This window comes from Empidonax traillii, unplaced genomic scaffold (genome assembly GCF_003031625.1).
Source record: "Empidonax traillii isolate 1590-97213 ecotype Southwest subspecies unplaced genomic scaffold, ASM303162v1 scaffold10:size5872457, whole genome shotgun sequence".
Classification (NCBI taxonomy): domain Eukaryota; kingdom Metazoa; phylum Chordata; class Aves; order Passeriformes; family Tyrannidae; genus Empidonax; species Empidonax traillii.
Window position 1 is genome coordinate 5,578,159 of NW_020955203.1, and position 17,340 is coordinate 5,595,498.

Genomic DNA, 17,340 nt, shown 5'->3' on the forward strand with positions numbered 1-17,340 from the left:
GGCCGTCACTCCGGGCATCCGCGCGCCGAGGGGGCGGGGCTTGTGTAAGGGGGCGCGGGCTTGTCTCACTGTGTTGTGGGCGGGGCTTACGGGGGGCGTGGCCTCGTGGCGCGAGCGGGGCGTGGCGGGGGCGGAGCTTCCCCCTCAGGGCGGCCGCGTCCCGGCGCTGGGATCGCCCGGGCATCCCGCGGGTCTGCGAATCCCTCAGATCCATGGATCCTGTGGAGCCTCGTGGGTCCCTGGGGTCTGTGAGTCTCTCGGAGCCCTGTGTATCCCGCGGAACTCCGTGGGTCCCTCGGATCCATGGATCCCTCAGAATCCCTTGGGGCCCCCCTGAAGCCTTCGGGTCTGGAAATCTCTTGGAGCCCCCTGGATCCTTCGGATCTGTGGATCCCTGGGGGTCTTTGGATCCCTCGAGTCCCACGGGTCCATGGATTCCTCAGATCCATGGATCTTTGGAACCTCATGGATCCCTCAGGTCTGTGGGTCCTTCGGAGCTCCATGGGTCCCTCAGATCTGTGGATCCCTCGGAGCTGTGGATTCCTCATGTTTGTGGATCGCTCGGATCTGTGCATCCCTTGGAGTCCCGTGGGTCCCTCATGTCCATGGGTCCCTCGTGTCCGTAGATCCCGTGGGCCTGTGGATCCTTCGGAACTCTGTGGGTCCCTCAGAACCCCCTGAATCCCTTGGGTCTGTAAATCCCTTGGAGCCCCCTGGATTCCTCGGAGCCACGTGGATCCCTTATGTCCATGGGCCACTCCGGTCTGTGGGTCCCTCAGGTCCACGGATCCCTCAGATCCATGGATCCCTTGGAGCCTCGTGGGGCCCTGGAGTCTGTAGGGTCTCTGCAAGCCCCACAGATCCCTTTGGAACCCTTGGTGTCCGGCAGGGAGACATCCCCCTTTGCGGGGCAGCCCCCGTGGCCACCCCTCCTTAGTAACCTGATATCAATGGAATTAATCAAAAACATATGCAAAAATATGTGGGTTTGTATTTTTTATTTAATCTCACCAACGGCATTTCCCCTTCCTCGATGTATATTGATTTTCGTTATGTCCCTGGCTAAGGGTTCTAGCAGGAAATCAGCCCAGATCCCAAACGTCGTTTGCCCAACATGTAAAGGATGCAGAACCCCAGAACAAAACAATTATCTTTTATGTTGGATTGATTAGGGCTTCTGGGCGGTTCTGCAGTCAAATAACAAAAATAATAGCAACTGGAGCTCGGGGATACTGTATTGAGGGATATTGTTAGCGAGGCACAAATAGGCATTTTTTTCTCCTTACATCCCTCAGTCCGATTGGCTGAGGGGGGTGATTTGCATAATCACTCTGATTTTATTTCTCAGTAATCGTACAATACACAAACCCCTTAACTCCGGATGGTTGATAGCTTTTATTACTCAATCAGGGTACAATGATTTGCATAATCACCGCGCTCTGATTGTTATTAGACCCATTCACTGCGACAGAAATCATAACTTTGTGCTTACTGTGGTGGATTTCTGATCTGGGCAGATTATTCACCTTTTATCAATATTACATCTCCATGTTAAGACCCACTCACCAGCAAATGTGAGATGATCTGATAACGTAATTAAGTACTGGGAGCGTATAATCAATAGATGCTCAGACACCACCTGGACAAACCCACACCTCAGCTGCTTCTTGTCTTCATCTTTCCTTTCCAGAACACTCACTTTGGTACAGTCAGTGGCATAATATTATGCATCTCAATAATCGCCACAATTAAATACCATCACATTTTAATAAATGGAACCGAAGGCAAGAGAGAGCACCCTATCATCAGAGCTGTAGCGTATTTTGTTACTAATTTACCCCCAACATTAAGTACTATGAAATAAGAAAGGTAGAACAGGGAACAAAAATCAAATACATCCATCAGAGTTTTGTCATCTGGTCAAAAGCATTTGTCACTTCAGCCTCAAAGAGGAATATAATCTCCATTCAGGTAAGCGAATAAAACCCATTGCACTTCCAGTAAGATCAATATTATTTAAGCATACAATGGCATTTTCAGCTGTATGAAAGCTCAAATTATTCCCATAATCTGGCAATTCAGAGTCTGCAAACTCTTATATGTGTGATTAAATTCACATATGTCAGCAGCTAGTGGGGATACTCGAGTGTACTGGCACTTGCAAGCTCAAAAATTCCAAACTAACTTCTTTATTTCCCATCTAGATTTCAAAATTTGGTGTAACTGCAAAGCTCCTAATAACTCTCCATGATACCATTTTTAATGGAGCCACTTCTAGGTGCCCAGGGCTCCCCAAAATTTGACAAAAATCAGGGGGTTTCATCATTCAAACCATCTTTTTCCACCCATAAATACTAAAATAAAGGCTGATCTTGACTTTTACCAAGCTCCATACATGTCAATATTGGGCTGAAAAGGTTTCATCCCAGAGGCCATCACCATTTTTTAAGAAGTTGTGAGTGGTGGCATACAATGCTCTCACTAATAAAGCTGTCTTTTGTTCTCAGGTACAACTTAGGGCATTATGGCAGTAATTCTATAATTAAATACAGATAAATTAGGGGGAGGGGGGGATGTCACTAAGAGGCTGTCTAATAACCACCATCATCAAGTTGCATTTCCTGGGCTACCTCCTTGCAGTATCCAACCTATAAATAATTGCTAACCTCAGTGAAGAGCTAATGCTTAGAACTACAGCACTGAAAAAAAAAAAAAAAAAAGAGGTTTTTACAATAACTGTACAAGTTATGGCTTAGTATTTTTACCCATAATTAAGATGTATTTCCAAACAGGAGCTGCTGTCAAGCTTACATAAACTTGACGAGATTTTCCCCTCTGTAAAATCCATCATGGCAACTTAACAACCACAGAGTCTTATCTCTGAATCATCATGTTACGTGGTTGAAGGGAAAAACAGATGAAGTCGCTTTCCTTAAAAGGAAAGGGTTTTTCCCCTCTCCCCCCCCTTTATTAAGGTGCAGTAAATTCCTGTGGTGTCATCTGCAGGGTGCATTCAATCACCATCAAGGAGATTTTTAAACTTCAGTCTGGTGAAGTATTGTGAAGACCTTGTGAAGAACATTCAACATCATCAGACAGAGCACATCTCACTGGGTCTCACAGAGAACTGGGCCTGTTGCTTGTGAGCTTTCAGAATTACATGGTTCATACCTGGTGAGCAAATAGGCCAGAGGAAGACTTGCCATGGCTTCAGCCCTTGCCACCACCATCCTCTGAGTTTATTTTCTGAAACAGCTTTAGGTATTTAGATGTCCTTCTTTAGATATTTTGAATACCCAGACATAGTCAGTAAGAGCTTTTCTGAGATGCAGGAAAGGCTGGAAATCAGCCTAAACCATCCCAAGCCGAAAGTGAAGAAATGTGTTTTGTTGGAGGTAACTTTCTTACCAACTTCTACCCTAACTCCATTAACCAAAAAAACCTGTGCATGTGAAAAATTTAGGTTCTGTGGCTCAGTCAGGTGCTATAAATAAATCCCGTTGCTACATTTCACAGTGAAACTAAAGCCTTTGTCAACCCTTACTCATCGCACCTATAGCACTGTCAAACTGCTGTAAAGGTTAATGATGCATCCGACTGATGCAACACATCTCTTGGAAGCACAAACTGAGTAGCTGATTTAATGTCCAGACGATGGTTTTAACCACCAAAGCTGGGAATACAACAAGATTTTGTGCCTTTGAGAGAACGTGTGTCTGGTTCTCACCCTTCAGCAGCTACGCACAGGAAAGGTCCTTGTCTTGTCCATGACTCACGGATCATCTCTGCCCTTGCTTGTTTGGGAAGTGAGGAGCTGCCCCCTTCAAAATCCTTAAAGATTGACTCTGTGGCATTACCACCTTCTATGATTATTGGCACTGTTTGTGTTGTGTTTTCGCTGGAATACACCAGTCCAGAACCAAATCCTGTGAATGCTCGGTACTAGATATTTTACAGAGGTGACAGGTGTCAGAATTTTCCAGTCCATGTCTCAGCCGGAAGGCAGTGGATATCAAAAGCAGACTAACATGGGGAGCAGGGAGGCAAGGAAACAAACAGACTTTGGCAGAGAGTTAAAAGTCTGTGGTTAGCCCAACCTCCCTGGTGACAGGCAGGCAGGATTTGTAGGTGGTGAGACAGCAGCAGGTCTTAGCGAGGGATTTAGAGGATGGGGAAGCAGCTCCATGAATTTTGAAAGGGAGCGGATTTTGTCCTTTTGAAGAAGGAGCTGGGATATTACAGACAGCAAAGGGAAGGGATGTCTGAGGTTGGTGTTACAGCAGCAGACAGGCAGGAGCAGTTCCCTCAACACAGGTATGGAAAGAGGGAAACCCAAGGGGCTCAAATTCTCTCGGGCACGGAGTTGGTGTTTGCCATCACAGACTTGTATGGATGTGTTTCCACTGGATGATGGGAAATGGTGTCAGTAACAGTGTTTTGAATAGGAATGTGGCTAAAGGATCGTGTAATCTCATCAAAGGATCCTGCTGTGGCTGAGCATCCACCAGGGATGGCTGACACGTGCCTGCAGCTTCGGAATCAGGTCTGGCTTCCACCTCTGCTAATACAAAAGTTACTGAAACTGCCCTTTTAGGGCAAACCTAGAGGAGTTTCAGTGGAGATCAAAGTCCACTTGCCTCTGTGGCACAGATTTTCATTCAGGTCTGTGAAATGCCCATGTGTCCCTGTGCAGGGCAGCCTCATCTTCCCGTGCCTGCTCCAAGTCCCTCTTTTGACAAGTACCGCATGCAGGAACTGACACAAGTGTGTTGGTGTCCCAGTGTGTCCTGCTGGGGCCAGACTCTCCACCAGCAGCTTTCCCAATGAGCCACTGGCCCCATCTAAGCCTGGAAGAGGAGGAAATTCATAGGCTCTAACCCGTGGGTTCCTAGCAGCAGTTAGCAAAGGGCATGAAGTTGGAATAGTCTGGCCAGATGCAGGGAGCACACCGGTCCCTCTCAGTGCGAGATCCCAGCCTAACCTGATCCCTGCATCTGCCACCTGAATGGGGATTACAGTCAGGCTTGTTCCCAGCAGGCTGGTGTCATGCCAGAGGTAGAGGTCATCAGTGATGGGGAAGCTGCAGCACTAATTATAAAGATTAAAAGATGGTCTCTTCCTCCAGGCTGTAAAAGTGGGCAGGTAAAAAAAACAAATCACAGACCTGGTGACTTCAGAGGATCACAGAATATGCTGAGCTGGAAGGAACCCACAAGAATCATCGTGTCCAACCCTCAGCCCTGCACAGGACCATCCCCAAGGGTCACCTCCTGTGCCCCAGAAGATCCTCCAAACACCCCTTGAGCTCTGGCAGCCTTGGGGCTGTGCCCACTGCCTTGGGGAGCCTGTTCAGTGCCAGCCACCCTCTGGGGGAAAAACCTTTCCCTGAGATCAAACCTGACCCTGCCCTGACACAACCTCAGCCCATTCCCTCGACTTTAGAGACTGCAGCCTGTCCAGTAATGTTAGCAGAGCCACGGAGTCCTGCAGTTAGTCGGAAACCACCTGCAAAATGTTAGGCCCCTGCACAGCATCTGGGATTCACAGTGAGTCAGAGGGATTGGGAAATCTTTGTAAAAATAACCAGGAATCCCCCCATATTTTATTGCTATGACTCATCCCACAGGAAGAGACAAGATGGGAAGTTGTAAATCTCTACAGTAAATTTTTAACACAACACATCACAGAGATAAGGTACATGTATCCATGCTTTTTCTCCACTTCCATTAAAAAAAAAAAAAGGTAATTTTCCTGCATTTTCTAATACTTTTGAGGTACGAGTTCACAGTCCAGCGCTACGGTGGAGAAAACAAAGTGCACCATGTCAGTCCATCCACTCACTAGCACATTTATCCCCTTTCCTCTCCACAGGAAAGCTGCAGACAGAAGAACTTGCGGGCCATTGTCACTTCTGTTTTTGCAGAAGAAGCAAAGAAGAACAGCAGCTCAAAAATGGAAATCGTCTCTTCAGAGATGGTAGACTCTGGCTGGGGGCGCATTTTGCTTGTCAGGAAGGTAATTTACACACACTGGACCAGTCAAATCCACCGTCGAGATCTTTTCAGAGCTGTTCCTTGTCACGGTAACTTTCTCTGCCACCACAGGTGTCCTAAGGTTTTTGGAGGAATAATTCGATGTGCAGTGCCTGGCACAACAGAAATGGAGAACAAACAAATTGTTGGGTGTCCTATCAGCATGAGGAGCTGCTGTTATTTTGAACCCAAACCAATTAATAACAGGATGTAACTAATGGCAATACAGAACTGATAACTGAGATAGAGCTGATTTATTTAATTATGGAGGTGGCCTTTTCCTCTCCCCTCAATCTTCTGGCCTTCAAAAAAAACCCCACGACCTCATTGCACTCCTTAATTTGGCTAGATGCATTCGAACCAAAACTGAACAAAATTTTGGTTTGAGGAGACTTCTCAAAACATACCATTTACTTTCTCATTATAGAGACAAACATCACAAGGAATGTCCCCCTTTTTGTGGCTGCAGGTCATTGAAAAAAATGAAAATGTTGGCAGTAGAGGGAATTAGCAGCTGGAGTCTCTTAATTTTCCTTAATTGAATTTTAATACATACACTCACACACACACATATATATATAATACATGCAAAATCTGGAAATGAGGAGAAAAATTGGGACCAGATATAAATTGACATTACACAAGCACCCACCCTAGTGATTCTCCAGCCACTGTTATTGCGGACAAAGGGGCCTGGGAAGACCCCAAGAAGCACTAGGGATTGGCAGACTCTTCCCATGGGCTCCCTGATCACTCCTGGCTCATGCAGGAATTCATCCCTGCACACATTCCCCTCGGTGACTCTGGGTCCTCTCCTACTTCCCTGGCACTCACCTCCGGAGAACGTTTATTGCTACGCTGATGGCGACCAGCAGCAAGAGGCTCCCACTGAGAGACACCATGACAATGGCATAAGTGGAGGGTGGTGAACCTTGAAAAGAACACGGAAATCACAGGTGAGTTTTGCCAGCAAAGAGCTTTAAGAAACGCAGCGAAATGGCCCCATTTGTGAAATGACCCCAGGTTGTTTGTTACAGGCTGCAGATGCTGATCCTTCTGCTGCAAGCCATGGGGTAGCCAGCTCTGTGTTAGGAGGGTGTTCCTGGGAGCTGCTTTTTGCACAAAAATCTCACAGTTCAGTTACTAACTTGTGGGTCTTTATCTACCAAAGAGCAAGGCAAAGCTGCTTTTCAGGGCTGGGGCTGAAATGCAGCCCTGTGGATTCAGGGTGGAAGAGTCTGCCCTGCACTGTTAGACCGCAGGGTTATTCCACATATTATCCACCTGTTCACAGTAAAGCCACAGCAGGATCCCGGCTCTTACTGCATCTCTAGCCAGCACTTTCCATCCACCTTCACCCTTTTCAATCCGCTCTCATCCAGTTTTGCTCTTGGATTTAATTCCAAACATAAAGGAGTGAAATTTTTCTCACGTCTCCCATCTAGCTCTGCCTCCAAGTCCTCCTCTGCTGCAACACCTTCTTTTATTTGCACCATTCTTCCCACCCTAAAAACCCAACAGAAATGGCTCTACTGTGGCTGATTCACTGATTCCTTTTGAGCCCATTCAACACTCTGTATCTGCCTTCTTACACACTTGATAACATTCTCAGCAGTGTCACCACACAAATAAACACGGCCAAGCTTATTTAAAGGTTCTAATGGAAACAGACAGGAGAGTAAAATACCTTCTTCCTCAAAAACCATCATGTCATGCAAACCTTCGCCATCAGAAAGGGCCATCCTGAAAAATTAACCAAACAAACAAGACATTCAGAATGCTGTTTAATGTTCAAACCCAGCACATTCATTTTAGCTTCCCTTAGGACATCTGACCATTTCACTGTCTCTAATGGGCATTATCTTCATGACTGACTTAGGAGACAGATTCTGCTATCACTGTTTTGCAGACTGGAGATGAAAGCAGGGTGGGTTAATGGACAGATCCAAAAGGCAGAAGTTAATCTGACCCCCCAAAAATGGATCTTTTTGTTAAGGCAATGAGCTTGGCTTGATGTTTGTCTCCAGCATCTCATCTTTATGGAATCACAGAATCCTAAAATGGTTTGGGTTGGAAGGGATCTTAAAGCCTGTGTAGTTCCAACCCCCTGCCATGGGCAGGGACACCTTCCACTAGACCAGGCTGCTCCAAGCCCCGTCCAACCCGGCCTGGAGCATTTCCAGGGGTGGAATCTTGGCATGGACAAAAATGCTGGCATCACACACTCCAGCACACCTAGCAGACACCTTTATCTAATCCCAGCCAGTTTGCCTCAGGACACAGAGCAGAAGTCACTTTTAAACTTAAAACTATGGTATCCCTTATTATTGGAAAAGTATAATGTGTAAAAAGCAAGTGTTTGGGTCAGATTCAGGTGTCACCCTGTACGAATACTGGCACAGGATCACAGATACACACATAAGCACACACATATTTCCATACATTTTATTCTGTTCTAGCTCATTTTTCTAGAATAGAAAGAAAATGTGGAGTCCCAGGACATATCCAGTTAATAATACAAAATAAATTGCCTGGCAATATGCTCTCAGGTCTAAAATTTCCACATAGAATGGGACCTCCAAAGGTCATCTAGTTCCAACCCCCCTGCCATGAGCAGGGACACCTTCCACTAGACCAGTCTGGAACTTGCTCCAGCCCTATCCAACCTGACTTTGAATGCCTCCAGGGATGGGACATCCACAAGTTTCCTGGGCAACCTGTGACAGTGCCTCATCAACCTTATCCTAAACAATTTCTTCCATCTAGTCTGATTTTCCCATATTTTAGTTTAAAACCAACACCACTTATCCTATCACTACAGCCTATCAACATGAACCAGAGCAACCTGCAGCTCCTACTTTTTTAAAGCTTGGATAGCAAAACCAGGCAGCATGATTTTGTGAATTGCACCCAGGTTGTTACAGGCTGCAAACACTGATGGGTCCAGGCTTTGCCTCTTGTCCATTAATGCATGTGAATAGATTGAAATGTTGGCCCAGAATCTGTGTCAGGATCTCGTGAAATCTCCCCTGGTGCACGGAGAACTGGGCTGAGTGATACTGAGAATGGAAAACCAACTTGATTGCTAGAGAGTCCTCTGGCCCCCCCCAAGATATCACCTCTTTTTGTTACTTCAGTAAGATGTCCTAAGGAGAACCTTGAGCTTGAAAAAACTCAAGAAAATACACTACAGTAATTAAAACACAGAGCAAAATAAGATCACAAATTTCTGGATTACCTTGTGACTGCTGGAGATCCCTGTGTCAGCATCCAGCTGCTCAGACCTTGCCTGAAAGTAAAGCTGCTCCGAAGGGTTTCGGGCTAATTGCTCACTTCATTTGCCTCTGCTGATTGCTTCCTTCTCTCCGAGGTTTTTATTAGGGTGGGATAATCTCTTCCGTGTGTGGACAATCAATAAAGTGTGGAGGTAGATCAAACACAGGGTTTACTCACTGTCCTTTTGTTAAGCAATTCCTTTCACAATCTTTCTGGTGGAGCAGGAGGCACAGCTGGACTCCACCCAGGAGCCCGCCAGGGCTTCCGCTGGGCACGGGACCCCTCTCTGATGTGCACGAACTCCTGCAGGAAAGCTGCTTCAGGAGTCACTGCAGGAACGTGCCATGTCCCAGGAGGGGTGCCTTTGGGTCTCCTTCAGAAAGATGAGTGGAGAAGGCAGGGTTTGGGTGCTCTCCAGGCAACAAAACCCCATCATCTGTGAATCTGGGACCATGGCAAGTCTGAGCCCCATCCTTGCTCTCTGGGTGTTACACAGCCTGACCTGGCTCTTTGCACTGAAAGGAGCAAGGCAGGAATTTAAGGAGATGTTGTTGAGCTGTCCAGCGGAGACAGCCAGTTCAGGGTTTCAAGTGTGGTTCATTGAGGTGTTGTTTCTTGCAGCCTGGCTTCACTGCACCATGGGCAGGAGGGTAGCATCGATGTGTCTCTGCAGCACCCACCTTTTCCCATTCCCTCAGTTTGGGAGAGTCACACCTCCACAGCTCTGGGCCTCGTTCTGCTCTGCAAAATCCCCATTCCCTGCTCCAGACTGAAGCTGAGCTGGCAACTGCACCAAGTTATCTCGTGAAAAGCTGTGGTTACCTGTGCTTTGTGGTCAAAGAGGGAGTGGTGCTCTAGGGTGGAGGCTCCTTTTTCGTTAATGCAGGCACAAAGAAAACATTAATAAACCCCACATCGGCAGGCCTTTCAAAACAATAGAGACTGACAGGTTTTTCTGCTGTGCTTAGATAAATAACTGCACAACAACTCCAGCGCCTCTTACGTCACGGGACCAAACAGGACCAAAGCACCTCTCCAAGTCCCCTGGAGATTGTTTGGAAGGTGTCCACACTCCAAGTCACTGCGCACGACCACAGCTGTGGCTTAAGGACACGGCAAATTAACAACATTAAAGAGATTTCACAGAGATGAACAGCAGAGAGCGGGCCTGAAGATGTATTTTTTGTTAAGCCACACGTCAACCATCCATTCTGTGTCACCCACAGAGGAGAACCCTGGGTGTGTAGGTACCTTCTCTTCCCTACTCCAGGGAATCACTGGCCTTTTGTTTGGCTTTAAGACAGGACAAGTGTGCTGTTAAAACAGTTTCTGTGTAGCACATGGCACAAAAGAGTCCCTAAGGAGGGAGGACTTTGTATTCTGGCAAGTGCTGGTGCTTTCCTTCTTTATCAAACTAAGAGAAAGTTCAAATCAAAACTGAGATTGCTTTGTGGAAACCATTTGTGATTTTTCAGTCTGATCCAAAGGTCGCCAGAGTTAATGGGAATCTCTTCTCTGATTTCTGTGGTATTCAGATCGTGTCCCAAGGGGAAAAGCTGCTAAATATAGAGCCGGCCTCACTCCTGCAAGCTACTGAACATCTATATGGTAGATCTATCTCCATCCCTTGTATGTGCCCAGTGTGAAGATGTGATGGAAGAAACTGGGACATGTTCTCCACAAATTTCTAGTATAAATGGAAATTCACTTTCACTGAAGTTTCAAAGACACTGAGGAAAAAGCAATGGATGCTCTGAATATTCCTGAAGGGGAATACTCTTAATTTAACTTTTTATTTAATTTTTTTTCCTTTTTTTTTTTTTTTTTTTAAATCCCAGTATCCCACTCACTTCAAACTCGGTTTTGTGGAGAAGCTTGAGATCAGAGAGCAGGGAGCTGTGGTGGAGCAGTCATCTCTTTCCCGCAGAAACATCTTATCTCACGTGGATTGGGTGCAGTCCACTACTGCAAACCGCCAGCAGAGATAAAACAGTCCCACTGAGACCAGGGGAACCAGCCAAGTGTGTCCAAGGCCACAGAAGTGGCACAAGCTCTATGCAAGGCCAGAGCTGCTTATACTACAGTAGGTTATTTACCTGCTCTGGAATTTATTATTGAATTCTTGGCTATAAGTTTGGAAATAAAACATTTTGTAGATGACGGTAGGTATCAAGGAAAACCTTATTATAATTAAATGAAAATACCTCTCAAAATTGTACTGAATAATCCAAGGCAATTAAGTAAATTGTGTTGAAATACATTTAGGATCATAGAATCACAGAACTATTTGGGTTGAAGGGGGACCTTAAATATCATCTAGTTTCAGTCCCCTGCCATGCTCATCTAGGCATAAACTCCATATATAAACTCTTCACAGGAAGCAAAAAGCTACAGAAGATGACAAGAAAACAGTAAGATGTCCTACAGGAGCTCTCCCAACAGTTTTGCTGAGCAGAGTGATTTAGCCCTAAAAGCTAGTGGGGTAAAACTGGTTATCCAAGAGGGTCAGCAAATGCTACACTTTGTTAACTCCTTGTTGGTATAGCCTAAAAAAATACAGGTTTGCTGAGGAGGTGCTCTCTTTTGTTCACTGCAGAATTTATACAAAACTCTTGGCACAGTTGCCTTGAGGTTTTACATTAAAATTATGGAAAAGGAAAAATAACTCGAAGAAATCTGAACTTTAATCTGTCACATAAAACAAAAGGCTTCAGGAATTGATCAGTAATAAAATAAAAAAAAATCACACTTTTTCTTAGTATTAATTATCAGGGTCTTAACCTGCTTGCCATACACAGTTCAGACAAAAACTTCTATATCTTTACTGTAGCACCTTTAATTGGCCAATTTCGGCAGAGTCAACTATTTTTTTTTAATAATCATCAAGGCATTTATTCATCAGTGGGATCGATCTCAAGAGCGATAAATGCTCAGTCTGCTTCAAATGGCTCATTCACGACTCACAAGGCCAGGATGGACGGAGCTCTGAGCAACCTGTTCTAGTGAAAGGCGTCCCTGCCCATGGCAGGGGGTTGAATGAGATGGGCTTTAAGGTCCCTTCCAACCCAAACTGCTCCAGAATTCTGTGGATTGCATCTGCCAGTTCAAAAAAAGGTCAACAAAAGGTTGGATTTTGAAGAGGGGGGATTTTGAAGAACAAAAGGCCAAAGCTAACGTCTGTTAGACAGCTATCACCTTTTGCCTCTCTTGTGACAATAGCTGTGGAAGCGATTATTTGGTCACCTACGCAGGTTTCTTCAAGGTGTTGACAAGCTGCACGTCATCTGTCAGAAAAGCTGAATGTTTATTTTCCACGCTAACATGTCACTCATTTTGTGTTAAGGGCAGCAACAGTGTGTGCTGTTCCATGTGACCAAATGGACTGCGGCTTGGGAGCTGGGGATCCCACGTGGCACTGAAGGGCTTCATCCACCCAACATGACATGAATTCACCACCTTTTAGCTCAGGGCGACCACCTCCAAACCACCTCGGGAGAAGCTGCAGGGCTGGGATGACTCCCCATCCACGCTGGGAAATGCTCCCCTGGACTCCAGTGGGCTCAAACACAACCCTGCCAGGGCCATGGCAGTGATTTAGCCGAGTTCAAACGCAGTGGAACATTTGTGTAGACACAACCTTAGGGTGTGTGTGCTGCACACACACGAACCATATCAACCACTGGGTAAATCTTCCAATATCCTTATTTTTTTTTTTTTTTACCTTTTCTCTATGATGCCAGCTGGTGGAAACATTTGAGGGTTGAGTCCCTGAAACACTAGTGTTTAATGGGATCCTTGACACTTTAATGCATACCAACTTGGGCACAAGAGGAAGGCAAACAAAAAGCAATTGGAGATAAGAAGCTTCCCTGGTCATTTATCAACGTAGATTTGTTTAGGTGGTAACTGCTCTTTGTTCATTTCCTAGGATCACATTAATTAGCGTGAGGAATGATTTTTTTAATTCAGAGCACCCCATTCATGCTTGATTCTGAGATACACGTTGCATTGTTGTGCCCTGTGAATCGCTTACAACCCAGCCAAGTGGTTCCATTTCCTGAGTGGGGAGCTGAGAGCAAATATCCAAATGGAAATTAAGACATTTCAAGCTTGAACGTTCAATTTGAAGCCTATTTCTTCCTTATTCAACCTATCACTTGTGTGAACTGTGCATATAACGCAGTTTCAGAGCTCCAACAACATGTACAGGGGCTGCTTACTTGCTGTGGAAAGTCCCTGGGGAACACGATGGTCTGAAAACTGCTGAGCTGGGAGCAGAAAACAAATAAATCTGTTGAGGATGCTTTGTGTCTGCTCCTGGGCCTGAACAGGCTGGTTCTCAAATGGTGTGGGACAACAGGTTACTCTGCAGGCCTGACCACATCCAGGAGCTCTGGCACTCAGAGGCCATTAGGGCGGCAATTTCTTATTGAGCAACGGGATTGCTTTATGTCTGGGCAAAATTTTTGATCTACGGTGGTTAAGAGATTTTACCACCACGCTGCAGCCAGGTCCATTCATCACGGAAAACAGCACTGTGTCACTCTGCGCAATGATCTATATAGCATCCTGCATCCTGAAATATTCTGTGCAGCTAGTTCCCCGTCTCACAAAGGATGCAGGGTGACTGGGAAAAGGTTCACACGAAGGCTACAAAGCTGTGGGACCGCTTGTGTTGGAGGGATGACTACAACTCAATATGGAAAAAAAGACAACCTGAAAGTTTCACAGATGTCTATGAAATCATGGCTGATATGGCAAAAGGTGGACAGGGATTGCCAGTAGTCAACAAGCAACTGGTCTCATCCAGTACAAGGGGCCCAGGGAGCACAATGAGGCTAAATCTGGCAGCTCCAAACATCAGAAGCTCTTTTTCTTTTTCCCCACAGCCTGCATTTAAGCTGTGGAGTTCACTGCCCCAGGATTCTCTAAGCTGCTAGAAGTGTGCCTAGGTTTTCAAAAAAGTCACCGGTCGTGTTCGTGGAATTAAAAAAATCCATTGAGGGTTATTAAAAACAAGACATCATGTCTAGGTCAGAAAAGCCACGAGCAGTAAATCATGAGTAGCTAAAACAATATTCTGGGAATGTATCTCTCACTGCTCATGTGCTTTCACAAAGTTTCTGCTTTCACCTCTTAACTGGGAACAAGGCACCGGCACAGACGGAAATTTTGCTCTGACCTGGTCCAGCTTTTCTGGTTCTTTTTTTTTTTTTTCCCACGCTACAAAAGCCATACTGCTGCCAGTTCAGCGAGTCCTGTCAGCTCACTTACTACCAGAGCCTGTGTAGAGGAAGGGCACAAAACCAGGCTGTGCTCTTCCTCCCCCGGCTTCCAGATCTTCTGGCTGCACTAAGAAGCTGTAAAGCCCGATGGTTTAATCTCCCAGGCCTTTGCTGGGAATGAGGGGAATACTGAAAGAGCGACTCTGCAACACATCCAGATGCTGGGGATGGCCGAAACCACTTTGGGGTGCTGGTGGTGCTGTATTGGGGTGGGAGATCTTTCCTGGATCAGGGATTACGGTGTCTGGGACTGAGACCTTCAGCATGGAGATGAATTCACCCAGGAAAAGCCCTGGCAATCAAATCAGGGTGTTGCACACCACCAGGAAAAGACCCAGAGCACTATGCCTGCAGTCTCAACAGTCAACTTTGGCACGTTTCCCTTTATTTCTGTGGATACACAAGGCACTTCCCGAAATTCTACTAAACCTACTTCCAAACGTTTTCAAAATAACCAGAGGCAGAGAATTTCCACCGTGAAACACTTCAACATGTTATTTGAGAATTAAAATACCTACACAAGGATATTCTTGGGGATAAATTTCCCAGTTGTTTGGTTTAGAGGAGTAAGCATAGTATTAAATTGCAGGGAAGCACAACTATTACCTTATAGTTTTCTTTTTTTTATTATAGACTTTTTATCCACATGAATGATAAAGAAACTACAACAGAGTTAAATACCTTTTTTGATAACAGTGATTATATTCTTAATTACACTCAATATTAAACTGTAAAATATTTCCAGAGGAGTACAATCGTAATTCGTACAGCAGGCAAAGTACCAGGGGAGGGAAGGGACAAGGGAGAGGGGGGGTGAGAATCTCCAGTTTGCTTTTATAAAGCACTGTGTATGGCTAACGCTGCTCTATCCATCCATCCATCCGTCTGTCCACCCAAATCTGGTTCTGGCCCATCTGGTGAGACGTTCACTTCTTTCCAAAAAACCACCACCATCCCAAAAGCAAGAGATGAACTGGCAGATGTTGTCAAGTGTCTGTGGCGCTGAAAGGACCAACGGTTCCTTTCACAGCTTATCTGCACAACTCGTCAAAAGCATTTTCTCTATCAACTTCAACAGTCCTTCTAAAAACACAAAGACTTAAACTTTGGTACCACCAAAAAAAAAAAAAAAAAAAAAAAAAAGATCAAGGACAGGCTTTTCTTTTTTTTTTTTTTGTGGTTTTGTGTTTACTAATAAATGGCTGCTACATTCTATTTGACATGGTTGTCCATGATACTATGAGGTCACTTGTCCTTAGGTTCAGAGGAACCTGATTTTTTTTTTTGTTATTTAGATCCCCAAACACTTCCATTTCACAGTCTATATACAAGTCAGTTTTCTGACTGGGTTATAACTTATCAGGTAACAGCTGCAAAAACTCTTGTGCCTCTGAGAATTAAAAAAAAAAAAAAAAAAAGAAGAAAGAAAGAGAGAGAGAAACAGAAAAAGAAAGTGTTACCAACATTAAGACTGAATACTCACAGAATTATGACACTGATTTGCAATCTTTGAAAAAGGGACACGCATTGGTCGCCTGCCCTAGGAGCATCCTTTGGGAGTTCGCTACTGAGTATCCGCAGGGTCTTGTGGAAACAACGACGGAATTAATGATGAAGTGCCAAGTTTCAACTGACTGCAGCGTGAATAAACACCACAAGACCTGCTGTGGAAAGGAGCACAAGGCCCAGCCAGGGGCAGCTGAGGAAAACAGAGCATGAACTGAGTGGCTGAGGGTCTTCACCCCCTGGGTGTACCTTAGGGATGCTGTTACACGTCTCTTCTTGAGGAGACTCTTTTCTTTTGCCTGGCACATTTGACGGCCTGAAAACTGCTCCTGAACGATACAGCTGTGATTCTCTGCTTGACTGACTTAGCTTAGCAGTTAAGTAACAACTAATCTCTCAAAAGCACCAGAGCCTGCTTGGAGAAATCCCTGTTGTCTGCAGGGATGGTGCGCCTCTGGAAACAAGAACAGCGTGAGGAGCGCATCCATCCTTCCAGACAGGCAGGAAATGCTCGTTGCTGTGGTGCCAGCACCTTCCTTGCAGGGATTGTCAGCTGATGGAAAACCTGATGCTGGGAACAAACGGTGCCTTTCCTCTGGTGCTGCCATCCTCAGGCAGGTTTTTATCGTACATCCAGTGCTGTGGACAAGGCTCTGAGGGCAGGGACTGCTGCTTCTCATCCGGGGAGGCGTGCTGTTTTATTCAGGGTATTAATATCACTGAATTTGTTCTGAATGAGCCCTCAGATTAATCTAGACTCAACCAGAAGGCGCTGCCAGTCAATAAGAAAGTCTGCACAACAGGCCAGAACAGACCAACTCGATTCTTAGATTAATCTCCTTATCCCAGCAGGCAGAGCTCAAGGTCACAGACACTGGTTATCTGGTTACTCTATACTGTATGTTTTTAAGTATCTGCTTCTTCCATAGGTCAGGCAAACCTCCTTCACCTGTACTATCAAACCCTTCTCAGATGTTCCACACTTTCCCTTGAATACCTCTACTTTTTGCATTGCTGAGATCTCTATGCATGAATAGCTCTTTTTTTTTTTTTTTCTAATCCCCCTACTTCTTATCAGGGATTTTTTTCAGTGAATCCACAAGTCCGATTTTGTGGCATAACCCAGTAGCAGGGCTACCAACTTTTTGCCTCTCTCTCCAATCTCTAATCCTCATTTTTTGGTGTTTGTGAGTTTGGGGTTTTTTTGTGGGTTGTTTTTTGGTGGTTTTTTTTTTTTTTTT

General features: G+C 45.3%; 1 protein-coding gene across 1 annotated transcript in view; it reads right to left on the bottom strand.

The window, feature by feature from the left end:
- Positions 1-15,764: 15,764 nt before the first annotated feature.
- SKOR2 (SKI family transcriptional corepressor 2) overlaps positions 15,765-17,340 on the bottom strand; it is a 27,628-nt gene continuing 26,052 nt past the window's right edge. Inside the window, exon 9 of the mRNA XM_027885900.1 lies at positions 15,765-15,983. The gene's annotated coding sequence lies outside the window, so the exon portion shown is untranslated. The remainder of the gene's footprint in view (positions 15,984-17,340) is intronic.